We start from the raw sequence: 14030 nt of genomic DNA on the forward strand, positions 1-14030 counted from the left end.
ACGAAGCTAGAATTACACAACACAGGCAGAATCTCCAATTCCAGTCGAATCAGAAACGTTTCTACCAAAGCATAGAAGGAGAAACTGCAAGAAACATAGAAACACAAAATAAAGAAGGAACAGTGCAATTCTGGGGGAAATTATGGGACAATCCAATAGATTATAATAAAAAAGCAGGCTGGGTAAAAGAGGTCGAAAAATGTAATGAACAAATGCAAGATCTAATAACACCATAATTAATAAGTGAAAGAGCAAAGAAAATTAAAAATTAGACTGCACCAGGCGACAATGAACTGCATGGCTTTTGGTTTAAACACCTAAAAAGCCTTCATAAATAACTATCAAAACAGTTCAATCACATTTTGCAAGGAGGTGATATTGAACAATGGCTAACAACTGGGAAAACTCATCTCATCATGAAAGACCCAGCAAAAGGTGCAGTTCCAAGTAATTATAGACCAATAACCTGCCTGCCAACCATGTTCAAATTATTAACTGGAATAATAGCAGATGAAGTGATGCAACACTTATTAACTAACAAACAGCTTCCAGTTGAACAGAAAGGAAATTGCCCGAACACCAGAGGCACAAAAGACCAGCTGCTGATTGACAAAATGATTTTAGAAAATTTCAAGAGAAGAAAAAGAAATCTAAGTGTTGCATGGATTGACTACAAGAAAGCCTTTGACTCATTGCCTCACACATGGATACTAAAATGTTTAGAAACAACTGGTGTCAGCAAAAACATTCAGATATTTATTTTTTAAAATGAGCATGTGGAGTACACAGTTAACAATAAATGGCGAGACACTTGGGCAGGCTAGCATTAGAAGAGGTATTTTCCAAGGGGACTCACTATCCCCTCTATTGTTTGTAATCGCCATGACTACACTTTTACAAATACTAAACAAAACAGGCCTCAGATACCAATCATCAAAAACATCAAGTAAAATCAACCATCTGCTGTAAATGGACGATCTGAAGTTGTATGGAAAGTCCCAGTCAGATATCAAATCACTGCTAAACACTGTCCGTATATTCAGTAGCAATATAGCAATGGAGTTTGGACTAGACAAGTGTGCTGCATTAATAATGAACAGAGGGAAAATAAGAAAAACAGAAGGAATAGAACTGCCCAATGGAAGCAACATCAAGAAACTGGAAGAGAAAGAACCTTACAAATACTTGGGCATTCTCCAGGCTGATAACATCGCACACGGTGAAGTTAAAAGAAAAATTGGAAGTGAATAATAATAATAATAATAATAATTCGATTTCTATACTGCCCTTCCAAAAATGGCTCAGGGCGGTTTAAAAAAAGAAATAAAGAATAAGATGGCTCCCTGTCCCCAAAGGGCTCACATTCTAAAAAGAAACATAAGACACACACCAGCAACAGTCACTGGAAGTACTGTTCTGGGGGTGGATAGGGCCAGTTACTCTTCCCCTGCTAAATAAAGAGAATCACCACGGTAAAAGGTGCCTCTTTGCCCAGTTAGCAGGGCCTTGGCTAACTGATGTGAATACATCAGGAGAGTTAGAAAAATCCTAAAGTCCAAACTCAATGGCGGGAACACTATACAAACCATAAACACCTGGGCTATACCTGTTATCAGATATACTGTAGGAATAATAGACTGGACCCAGGCAGAGCTAGAGACGCTAGGTTGTAAGACCAGGAAAATCATGACCATCAATCATGCTCTGCACCCCCGCAGTGATGTCGATAGGCTATACCTCCCTCGCAGCTCAGGTGGAAGAGGAATGCTGCAAGTCCATCAAACAGTAGAGGAGGAGAAAAGAGGCTTTGAAGAATATATAAGGGACAGTGAAGAAGATGCACTTCAAATGGTCAAGAACGAGTAACTATTCAACACCAATGAAAGAAAGCAGGCCTACAAGAAAGAACAAGTCAAGAACCGAGCAGAAAAATGGAGGAATAAGCCCCTGCATGGTCAATATTTACACAATATAAGTGGAAAATCAGACATCACCAAGACCTGGCAATGGCTTAAGAATGGCAACTTGAAGAAAGAAACAGAGGGTTTAATACTGGCTGCACAAGAACAGGCACTATGAACAAATGCAATAAGAGCAAAAGTCGAAAAATCCACAACAAACAGCAAGTGCCACCTTTGTAAAGAAGCAGATGAAACAGTGGACCACCTGATCAGCCGTTGTAAAAAGATCGCACAGACTGACTACAAACAAAGGCATGACAAGGTAGCAGGGATGATACACTGGAACATCTGCAAAAAATACAAGCTGCCTGTAGCCAAGAATTGGTGGGACCATAAAATTGAAAAAATTGAAGAAAATGAAGATGTAAAAATATTATGGGACTTCCGACTACAAACAGACAAACATCTGCCACACAATACACCAGATATCACTGTAGTTGAGAAGAAAGAAAAACAAGTCAAAATAATCAACATAGCAATACCAGGGGATAGCAGAATAGAAGAAAAAGAAATAGAAAAAATCACCAAATACAAAGATCTACAAATTGAAATTGAAAGGCTGTGGCAGAAAAAGACCAAAATCATCCCAGTAGTAATTGGCACCCTGGGTGCAGTTCCAAAAGACCTTGAAGAGCACCTCAACACCATAGGGGCCACAGAAATCACCATCAGCCAATTACAAAAAGCAGCTTTACTGGGAACAGCCTATATTTTGTGATGATATCTATAATAACCAACAGTATTGATGATAAAATTCTGGCATCCCAGGTCCTTGGGAAGGACTCGATGTCTGGATAAAACAAACCAGTCAATAACACCTGTCTGACTGTGTAAACAAGAAATAATAATAATAATAAATAGATAAAGGCCACTGTGGGAGAGGTGATTTAAAAGTTTAAGCATGTTCTTTCAATTAAAGCAGTATTTCTTTATTCTTTAACATACCTTTTTTTAAACTGCTGACAATTCCCTCCCCAATTTTAATTTGTTTTGTGTTCTTGCAGGTCCACACCTAAGGTTTAAACAACAAAAAATGGCACAGACAAGGGTTGTTGTTTTTTACTTGCTGACACAGAACTTGCTTTTCATGTTTATTTTACCTTCTTATGACACACCAGAGACAGATTCTCTAAGCATCCAGTGGAAAAGAAGCCGGGGAAGGACTGCAATTTTCAGCAACACTGCCCTTGTTCTACAATTGGTCTGGGGAGGCACTTAAATATCATGGTAAAAGAGCACCCACTCTCTCCCATTCTACCACACAGACAGCCTTTACATTATTTCACAATTGTGGCAAGTCCAGTTCACATAATACATACCATTTTTAAAGTTGCAATTATGTAAATCACGCCTCCATCTAATCAAACATTCAGACAGATGGCCCAGTTCATACTGGACAGAAGGGATGTGTGAAATGATTGGGGAGGGGGGATGTTTTGTACCTGAATCTCCTGATTAGGGTGATTTGTAGACAAAACAAATCACCCCTGTGCTCAATTGCCCAGATTCAGATACAAAACAAAGATCACCCCAGATTTGGACCCAGAAAATTCAGAGGTTCAGACCTCCATTTTGTGGCCAAAGTGGGTTGGGTGGTAGTGCCCAATGGGTGAAAGCTACCACCCAAATTTCAAAGAAATTGAGCAAAGGGCTGATTTTTAAATGATTTTTGAAGTTCACATGTCTTTAAGCTTTTTTCCATAGGGAATAATGGAGATTTCATCAGCCTTAATTATAACTCCCTGAGGGGCACCAGGGTGGCCCAGAGTGGGTTGTGGTGGGTGGCAGTGCCCAATGGGTGCAAGGAAGCTACCACTTAGATTTCAAAGTAATTGGGCAAAGGGGTGTTTAATTTTTTTTTTAAGTTGGCATGTTTTTGTGGCAGATTTGAGGCAGAAAAGGGGTTTGTGGGCAGAAGAGTGGGTCAGGTGATAATGCCCCAATGGGTGCCTGCTACCACCCAGATTTCAAAGAAATTGGTGAAAGGGGTGACTTTTATTTTTCCCCTCTGAAGTTTGCATATCTTTAAGCTTTCCCCCCGTAGGGAATTATTTGGGAATTTCAGCAGCCCCATAACTCAACTTGGGGGGCACCAGGCTGGCCCAGAGCGGGTCGTGGTATAGTGTACATAAGGTACCAACCACCCCCAGAACGGCAAGCCCACGGGGCACCGGGTTTTTTTGTTTTCAATGTCTGAGGTGTTCTAAGAGTTGATTCTCTAGTAGGAAATGAAAGTGGATTTTCCCTATGGGGAAAACCTTTCTAAAAAAAATCACCTTTCACCAATTTATTTGATCATCAAGCCTTAAATGATCATTTCAACTCTACTTTGAATGAGATTACTGAACATTGCAAGTTCTATTCTAGATACCAATTGCCTAGTGAATCTATCGATCAGTATGTCATAGCATTACATACCTTATGTGTAACCTGTCTGTTTGCCAGCTTTCTGAAAAAATGATTAGGGATCAGATCATTATAAAAATAAACTGTGTGAAAAACTGCTATCTAAGGAAACTTTCCTTGGTTAGTGTTATAGAGATGGCTAGGAGGGTGGGGAATGCTCTTCACTGTGCCAAATCACTCTCTTTGGAACCCCCAAACTAACCTCCTAAAATCCAGGCTCTTCAGTCTAAATCCTTCCAATCCAAATCTTCTCATATGGCACTGCCACAGAAAGTAGCAACTAGGGATGTGCGAACTGGTTCGGGGGTTCGGGGTTCGGGGGTTCGGACCAGCCCAACTCTAGCCCGGTTTGATTTGAACCATGGTTCAGTAAAGCACATCCCTATCATTTGGTGATGTACTTGGGGCACACAATATCTCATAGTGGTATATTTCCCAAAACAGACTTGGTGAAATTTATTTGGGAAGCACCAAAACCACACAAAGATACATTTTGCTTATTTTTAGGAGTGTATTACTCTAAATTGGTTATACAATTTGTCTCAAATGTTGCTCCATTGCATCTTCTTTTTAAAAAGAATGTAGCATTTAACTGGAATGCCTCCTGCAAGGCTTGTTTTCAGACTATCAAATTGGCCATTGCTAAAAGCCCTGTTCTCACTTCTTTTGACAGCAACAGGCAAACTCTTGTAACCACTGAAGCTTCTGAATAAAGGTTTGGTTGCTGACTTGATCCAGCAAAAAAGGGGACAGAGAAGCTACAGTTGCCTTTGCTTCCAGAGCGCTTACTGCATCAGAGAAGAAGTATTCTGTCATTGAAAATGAAGCTCTGGCTTGTTTCTGGGCCACGAGACACTTCTGGACTTTCTTGTGGCGCAGAAAATTCACTTTATGGTCAGATCATAAGCCCCTATCTAGGGGTGTGCAAATAGGCTCAAAACTGAACCAGCTCAATGTCAACCCTGAAGCGTATCCCACCCCCTAGTTCAGGGGTTGGACGAGTCTTTTTTAAAAACAATATTTTAAACTTACCGCCTCCAGGGGGCTTCTTCAAGGTGGCGGGGGGGGCATGGAGGTTCCCACTCCCTCTGCCAGTCTTCCTTCCTTTAAAATTTGCCCGGTTTGGGCATCTTCGGCCCTTTCTGGGCCTATTCCCTGGTGTGGCAGTTGTTTTGGAGGCCACCACACCTGTGCAGTGGGACCCTGTGTGGCCAGGTGGAGGGAATGGGTGAGAAGAAGGTATGCAGTCCTGGTATGCTCTCAGTGTTAAGTGACCTCTGAGAAAGTCTTTTGTGTAAAATTTCTCATAGCACTGATGTTTACCCAGGCAAAGCATCAGGTAGGGGATACTCAGAAGGTATCTCCTCCACACTTTGCCCCACCCACTAACTCAATATAGTGAGGTGTTTGTTTGTTTGTTTGTTTGTTTACATTTTAAACACAATCAAAAACTGTGTTCTACTCAGGTTTGGGAGCTGAATGTGCTCCCATTTTTCAGATGTGTGGAAGGAAGGTAGGAGGAAGAACTACCCAGGTTCTCCTCCTACCATGCTTCCACACAACCAAAAATTGGGAGCACACACAGCTCCCAAATCTGGGTAGAACAGTTATTGATTGTGTTAATGATCTCATTAACAAAGATTTTAACTTGTCAGAAAGATTAGGAAACAAGGATTCACAATGGAAAAATCCTTGTGAACAAGTTGAGCAGGGCATGTTTATTTAAATACTTCCTTTATTCCATGCCATTGTGAATCCCCTCTGGCTGTGTTAACTTTTCCACCGCTATAATAAGGAAGATCTGCAACTCAGAAAGGAATCTTCAGCAGTACAATTCCAGCTATGCAGAGTGGGGCAGGTTTTGTATTAGATTGAAATTGTGACTCTTGTGACTGTGGGCCTGCAAGTTTTGTGTCTTTTACTCAATACCTATAATGGTTAACTTTCCTCTGAGAAGCATAAAGAAGGTCACCTTTAAAGTAAACCAAATAGTCAAGTCTTAATTTGAGTAGTTGAGTCTAATGTGATTTGCAGCATTATTCTAAATATGTCCATTGGGAAATAAATTTCACTGAGCTTGGAGGTAGGTATGTATCCCTTACTTGTGATGTCAGCTGCCACAATCCAAGATGGACGTGTGAATGTTTGAGGTGCTGACATGTGGACTGTCTAACTGGTTTGAACCAAATTAGGTACAGTTGTAGTGAGTGACACACAGGGACACCTCAGTAGGGTAGTTTGTGATGATGTCTTCCACTCTGATTCAAGATGGCAGAACCATAAACATTTGAGGTGCAAGTGAGCTAATTTGTGAATGGCTTAACTGATTTGAATCAAATTTGCTATTTGATTCAAATCACATAGGACACATAGGGACACCTCAACAATGAAGATTGTGATGGTGTAACCCACCCCAATTCAAGATAGCAAACACGTAAACTTTTGAGGCACAAGTGCACTTACAGTACTTATGGACAGTCTAACGGATTTGAACCAAATTTGCTACAACTGGACATATAGGGATGCCCCAGTGGTTTAGTTTGTGATGATGTCACCCACCCTACTACTAGATGACGGATGCATAAAAATTTGAGCCACAAGTGCATTAACTTGAGGACTGTCTAACTGATTTGAACCAAATTTGGAATAGCTGTAGTGACACCTCAATGATGCAGTTTGTAATGATGACATCCACCCTGATCCAAGATGGCAGACCATGAATATTTGAGGTGCAAGAGATCTAACTTGTGGACCTCGATTTTCACCAAATTTTGTCCAGATGTAGAGACAGTGAAAGGAAAGTAGGCTGATTCGTTCTTACTAGAACAACTTGTTAATTAGAAGTTTGTCCCAGAGGGGATCCTGTAGACAGTGTGGGGGTGGAGTCAAAAAATAACGGGAAGGGAAGGTGAATGAGAGAAATGGAGTTATTTCAAAATAAAGCTTAGTTGAACAAATATAAGATTACTTTGTGTTCATGAGGGAAGCAGCTATAAAACATAAAGTCATCTCACTATTTCAAAAAGGATTCCATTTTAAAAGTGCTTGTTTAGTCACAACAATTCATTATTCATAGCATATTGCATCTGTGATCATAGCAAATTTTGCATTGAAATGCCACTTCAGGCACAAATGAGTAATTGTAGACATATTTATGTGTCAATCAGATAATAGTTTTAAGTTTTAACTTGTTGAGAACTCTGTCCAGGCCTGACAGTTTTAGGTCACAGATATCATATTATGTATTCAGCACCATTGCACACCTTTTAATTTAAGTTTGCATTAGATCACATTTGCATTGGGTAGAAGAGTAATAGCTGATTACACATTTAAATTTCCAGTACAGTGTTCCAGTTCTTCACAGAGTCAGTTCTTCACAGAATCAAAACGGAAGAAGAATGTAGGTGTAGGCAAAGTATTATCCAGTGTTAAAACACTCACAATCTTATCTTTCCCTTTACAATAGGTGCTTTCTAGATGGCATGGTCGTGTGAATTAGTTTAAAAATGTAACAATAGGAACTAATTCAAGATCAATTTAAATAAAACTTAAAAAAAAAAATTCTAACTGTCCCTAACCAAATGGTCAAGATAGATAGTAATAACAGAAATAAAACACATTTTCCCAGCTGCGGACCACATGTACACAGAATGGCTCAGCAGCAGTCCCAGTAGTGGAGGAAACAGGGAGGCACTATCTGGCTTGAGCTCCACAGCAAAACAAGTCAGACCAGCTCATTTGGCATGGTCAGACCCTATCCATAAACTCCTGTGACATGTTTGCTGTCTAATCTGAGCCACACAGCACTCTGTAGTAGGGGTGTGCACAAATCTAATTCTGTGATTTGATCTGAGGTCGAATCAGGGGCAATTCACAGATTCAACCTCAAAATAGAGGGCCTGATTTGGGATCATAGCAAATCACCCCAATTCGATCCAAATCAATTTGGGTGATTCGAACGCCATTTTGAGGTCTGTTTTGCTGGGAAAATGGGCCTAAAAAGGGTGTGGGGTTTTTTTTGGCAGAGCTGGTAGACCAGTCCTCTGAGGTGGGCTGGTGTGCTAGGTCCAGAATGGAGGGCTGGTGTACCTACCGATCCCAATTGGCAGACTAGCTCTCCTGTTTTTCCACAGAGTTTGTCTATCAATTGGAGTCAGCTGGTATACTAGCCTTCCTCTCTGGTCTTGGCACATCTACCTGCCTTGGAGGACTGTTCTACCTGGGTAGATGAGTCCTCCAAGATGGGCATATGTGCTAAATCCAGAGTGGAAATCTGGTCTACCTGCTGACCACAACGGGTTGACCAGCTCTCCCTGGAAAAAGGTGCTGTTTTGAGGCCCATTTTCCAGAAAAACAGGCCTCTAAATTGTGTTCAAATCATCAGAGCTGATTCAGGTTGAATTGGGAGTTTTATGCCTCAACACCAAATTGGGCTCTGTATTTGAGGGTGATTAAATCTGTGGCCAAATCTGCAAATTGCTTGTGATTTGACCCCAATCTGTGGTTGCCACCAACTTGTTTGGCGGCTACTTGGGAACGGGCTTTCCTTGTTGCTGCCCCTGGACTTTGGAATGCACTCCCCATTGAAATAAGAGCCTCCACATCTCTAGCAACTTTTTAAAAGGCACTGAAGAGACATTTATTGGCCCAGGCTTTTAATTAGATTTATAGTTCTAAAGTTTAATACTGGGTTTTAAATGTTTGTAATGTTTTAAATGATTTTAATTGATAATTGATTTGATGTTTTAAATGATTTTAAGAGAGATGCAAGGTTTGGGTGGTATAAAAATAGTTTAAATAAAATAAAATAAATTGGTTTGACCAAATTGTACACCCCTACTCTGTAAGTGTTCCTTATCCGTGCCTTGCATCTCCTTTAGCTCTTGACACTGTCTGTTCTTGTCTCTGCCTCACTCTCTAGAGTAGACACTGTAGAAAAGAGCTGTTTAATAAACTTACATTAAATACATGCAACCAAACATACAACTAGCTGAACCTGGTTATCAGAAGTCAGCGTAGGCCCAGGTATGCTGAGCCTATCCTCTGTTTTGAAAGGGTAAACCAAGGCCTGCTCCCCAGTTTTGCCAATGCTGTTCCATCCCATTAGGAAAGGAAAAAGGTTTTTTACCAAAAAATAAAATAAAAATAAAAACATGTTTAAATTTCTATTTCATTTCCTATGTTCTAAGCTGCAAAATTGGATCCAGGTATACCATATTTCCAACATCCAGAAGATTGCCAGCCCCTTTCCCCACCCCTACCATAGACAGATCTAGGGTCTACCCAAGAAATCAAAGCAACTGTAACCCCTGATGGTTATTATTATGTTTCTAGTTTGTACAATTTGGTTGCTCTCAAATTATTCGCTCATTTTACATGCAACAATTTTTTTTTAATTAATAGGATGACTTAAAGGAAATTGGAAAATGGTGACTCTGTTTTAAAAGTACTCTTCGTCAAAACAAAATTAGTCAACATCAGCAAGTCAGGAATTATTTGAAAAAAGTATAGTATGGGTGCATTTGATGTATTTTTAAGCAACACTTCCTGTAATATTCAAACAAGGTAAAACACATCCACATATTGAGCACATCAAAATCAAAAATCCACATTACATTTTAAAACTCAGATCAAAGATTGTTCAAAATTAACAAAATACATAGGTCAAAGGCCAACACAGTCTAAGTATGAAAATAGGACAAAGAAATATCTCCTGTTAAATTTATTTTCTTTCTTTCTTTTTCTTTTTTCACTTTTAACAAGTTTCTGACAAAAGAAAATCCAGGCTGAAAATTTATTACACCTGGAAAATATAGTTGTCAGTTATTTTCCAGGAATAATAAATTTCCAGTCTGGATTCTCTTTTGTCAGAAACTTCTTTAAAGTTGTGAAAGAAAAGAAGAAGAAAGAAAAGAAACTTTAGCATATTTAAAGCTGTTTGAAACCAATTAGCATATCACCTAGACTTGAAAGAAGGCCAATTCTAATTCTGTAGTTTAATGTAATCATGATTACATGGAGGAAGTCTAAAATTATTTAGCAAGATATATTGTATTTCATGTCTTGAGATTATATACTGGATAACGAATCAAAACAGAGCAAGAAGCCTCTAGAAGACCAGTTACGCTTCATCTGTGAAGCACTGGCATCTAGGCCAGGGTCATGCATCTTGTGTGTTAACAGAACGCCATCTGCCATAACCAACCCTTGGAGCCCTGTACCTGTGGGGATCTGGACTGAAGCCCAACACTACCTATGGCAACATATATCTTTGCTGAGAGCCATCCAATTGGCTTAACAATACTAACAGGATAATACTCTTTATGAACACAATTCAACTAAAATAGTTGATGCTCAGGCAGTAATAACAATAATTTTGGGCATGTTTTTTGGTTCTATATCTTGTAAACAATACACAAAGAGCACTTTATCATGATCGGAGAAAGGGCTCAGACAGGGCAAGAGGAGGAAGCCTTGAAATGCTTACCTCCCTTGCAGAAGACCCACTCCTTGTTGCTGGGCAGGCAGATCAGCTGCCCAGACGATTGCCGGTTTCTGCCAGTAGCTCTGAGGGTCGGAGTGCCAGAACACATTGTCTGTGTTGCCCTCCCCCCCCCCAGAAGTACCATTATGCACCATGCAAGTGTGCAGTGCATTATGGGGATCCACACTCCCATCCCCAAAGCCGGCTGGGAACCCCGCAGTCTGCTAGCCCCAGCCATTGTTTGGAGATGTTCAGTAAAATGGGGTTAGGAGAGCACTCGCTCATTTAAGAGGGTGGCTCTGGAAGCAGGTTTGTCACCGAGGCGCCGCCAGGATTGGGCCCGATCCCGGCGGTACACACATGCAGACAAAACCAGACTGGGCTTCTTTAGATTGGTTTTGCCTGCACATGTGAATAGCTTCACAGTGCATCGTGGCTAACATGCTGCACAGTTCTTAGGGACAGAGCTTGACCTGCAGAGACAGGAACAGAGAAGTCTCTGTAGAGATTGGGCAGTAGCACTACCAGTGTTGACCGCAGTTTTTATCATTTGTGACTATGGGAAGAAATACAGTAAAGCTGGTGAGGCTACTGTGCAGTCTCTATAGCATCCCCACTGCTTCGGTCACTCTGTGTCCCTAAGAATTGTGTATCCTGTCAGTCACTTCCTTTAATATGATCACGTCAAGTCAGGTACTGGTAGGAGTGTTTATCCCCTTCCTACTTTAACATCCACTGTGCTACCATAAGCAAGAATTAAGTTGCTCCCAATGAGTCTGTCACAAGTGTACTATTTCTTTGGTATCACATGTTACAGATGGATTTTGTGTGATGGGTTTCATGTGTAGTTGGGATGTTCTAGCAATTACCTCCTTCCCTGCTATTACAGTCACTCAGACTTACCATTTGCCATTCAGATGCTGCTTATGTACAGTGCTGAGTAAGATGTTATGAGAACCTAAACAAAGATATTTCGAAAGAGAGAGAGGCCTGTTGCAGTTACTCCCTTTGGAGCTCCATCAGAGCCGAGTGCTGTCACAGAACCATCTGGCATGTACTTCAGATGTATATGTCTTGGTGGGGTTATGGAAGAGAAGGAAAGCAAGATGTGATTAGTAGAGAAATTTGTGAGGCAGCGGTGATGGAAAGTTTACAGAATGAGACATGTCTAAGCTAGATCATACTGAATCTTTAATGCATGAAAAGTGCACTGCAAAATCTACATGTTTTATAAATTCTGAAGTCACACAAACAAAATAATGTATTGGTAGGTTATAGTGATAATAGCAATGTTAGTTCTAATTTTAGATTTGGAAGACAATATAAACATATTGTTGGCAAAACACAAACAAAACAAATTTTATTGTTTTTCTTATCAGAAAGCTATAGAGATGAGTCAAATCTTTGTGATTTTCCATTACGTTACTACGATAATTTATTTGCTGTTGTAGATAACAGGTTTGCGTCAGTATAATTGGATTTGAGAGGGTAAAAAATGAGTAATAGTCCAGCATGGTTTGCAGTAGCCGCTGCGGGGACTATGCTTTGAATGGGTGATTGATGAATAGAGGCCCAGCACAATTGCAATATTCATACTCATTAGCTAGCTGGGTCTGAACTTTGAATGGGAATCTGAATAGACAAAGCATGACACAATTTGAAATATTAATGCACATTAACTAGCCAGGACTAGATTTTGAATGTGGGGGACGGAAGAGCAATAGCCCAGTTCAAAAAGAAACAGCAATGCACAGGAGTACTTTAAGGAAACGGATGAAAAGTAGACTGGTTTGATTCACACCAGGCAGTGTACTTTCAAAGGGAACTGTTGCTTATAAACAACATGGGAATCAGCTAGTCACAATAGCAAATATCGGAAGTCTGCAAACAGTGGCTGACATTCCATCCAGTGTAACATGGGCAGTTCTCAACCACCCAGGCTGCTGTGAGCATCTAAAACAACACCCATGGTGTGGCTCAAGAGTACTCTTGCACTAATGCACAATAATCCTTCCGCGTTTAAAACTTGCATGACAATAATTCCGTTTCCCCCCCCAAAGAGGTATTGCTGCATAAATGTGATTGCACAGTTCTAGGTTTTAGCACAAAAGCACTTGTAGGCATTGTTATAGGCGTCTGCAGCAGCATGGCTAGCTGAGAACCCCCCACACTTACTCTGTGCAGAGAAGGTGGAAAAATAAGTGGAAAACAATTTGAATGTTTTATTTACCTCCTAAAATTATATTAGTAGAAAATGTAATTTTCCTTCTACACATGTGTAAAATTGAGAGTGTGTCCCCACTCCCAAATGTTACCCAAATAGACTATGAGGCAAGTCTCAAGATCAGTGAGACTCGCCCAAAGGGGGTTAGCAGGGAGAGTGGGCATAGCCCGCTCTCCCCACAGACGATCAAGGTTGCCGCCCACATGACTGCTGGCTCTGTCATGGCTCCTTAGCCCACTTTTGGCCAATCGTGAGAATCTCCTCTTTGAATAGCTGCTCCTGATGTGCCCCAAACAGAAGCTAAAAACTAATAAATCAAGGGACCAAAAAGCCAGGGGCTGCAAATACTGGAATGAATACACCTTTCTAATAAAACTCTTGGGAAATGGTTAAAAAAAACTAGCATAATGCAAGGCACCATGATGAGGTCTCAAACTAGGACCTCATTCTCTGGACCATAGAGCTAGTTATTAGCTTTCCTCATTACTGTGCTGGAGCACCATCCAACAATGGCCAAGAAAGCACTACAAATCATCAGTCCAGTTGGACCAGGCAATAGGGAACTGGCTGGCCCTAAAAAGTGTTTCTATTAGTGAGTGTAGTTTCTCAGACTAGCAACTTGTCTCTGCCTCACCTCACCTTGCCTTCCACTGTTGGAAATCCATCTACCTGTCCTGACTACATACTAAGGATGGGCAAATCACTTCCAGCTCAAAATGTTTCACACTCAAGCCAGGCCGTTCCAAGTGTTCTGAGTCTGAAACAAAACACCCTTAAAATAAAGGGTCTGCTTTGAGTTGAAACGTTTTGAGCACATTTTGGAGGGCTGTTTTTCCAGGAAGAGCTGGTCTGCTGATTGGGGTCAATAGGTAGACCAGGCCTCCAGTCCAGACGTTGGCCCACCTCAGTGGACTGGTTTATCCACCGTGTGAGGTGAGTAGATTAGACCTCTGCC

This window comes from Hemicordylus capensis, chromosome 1 (assembly GCF_027244095.1).
Source record: "Hemicordylus capensis ecotype Gifberg chromosome 1, rHemCap1.1.pri, whole genome shotgun sequence".
Lineage (NCBI taxonomy): Eukaryota > Metazoa > Chordata > Lepidosauria > Squamata > Cordylidae > Hemicordylus > Hemicordylus capensis.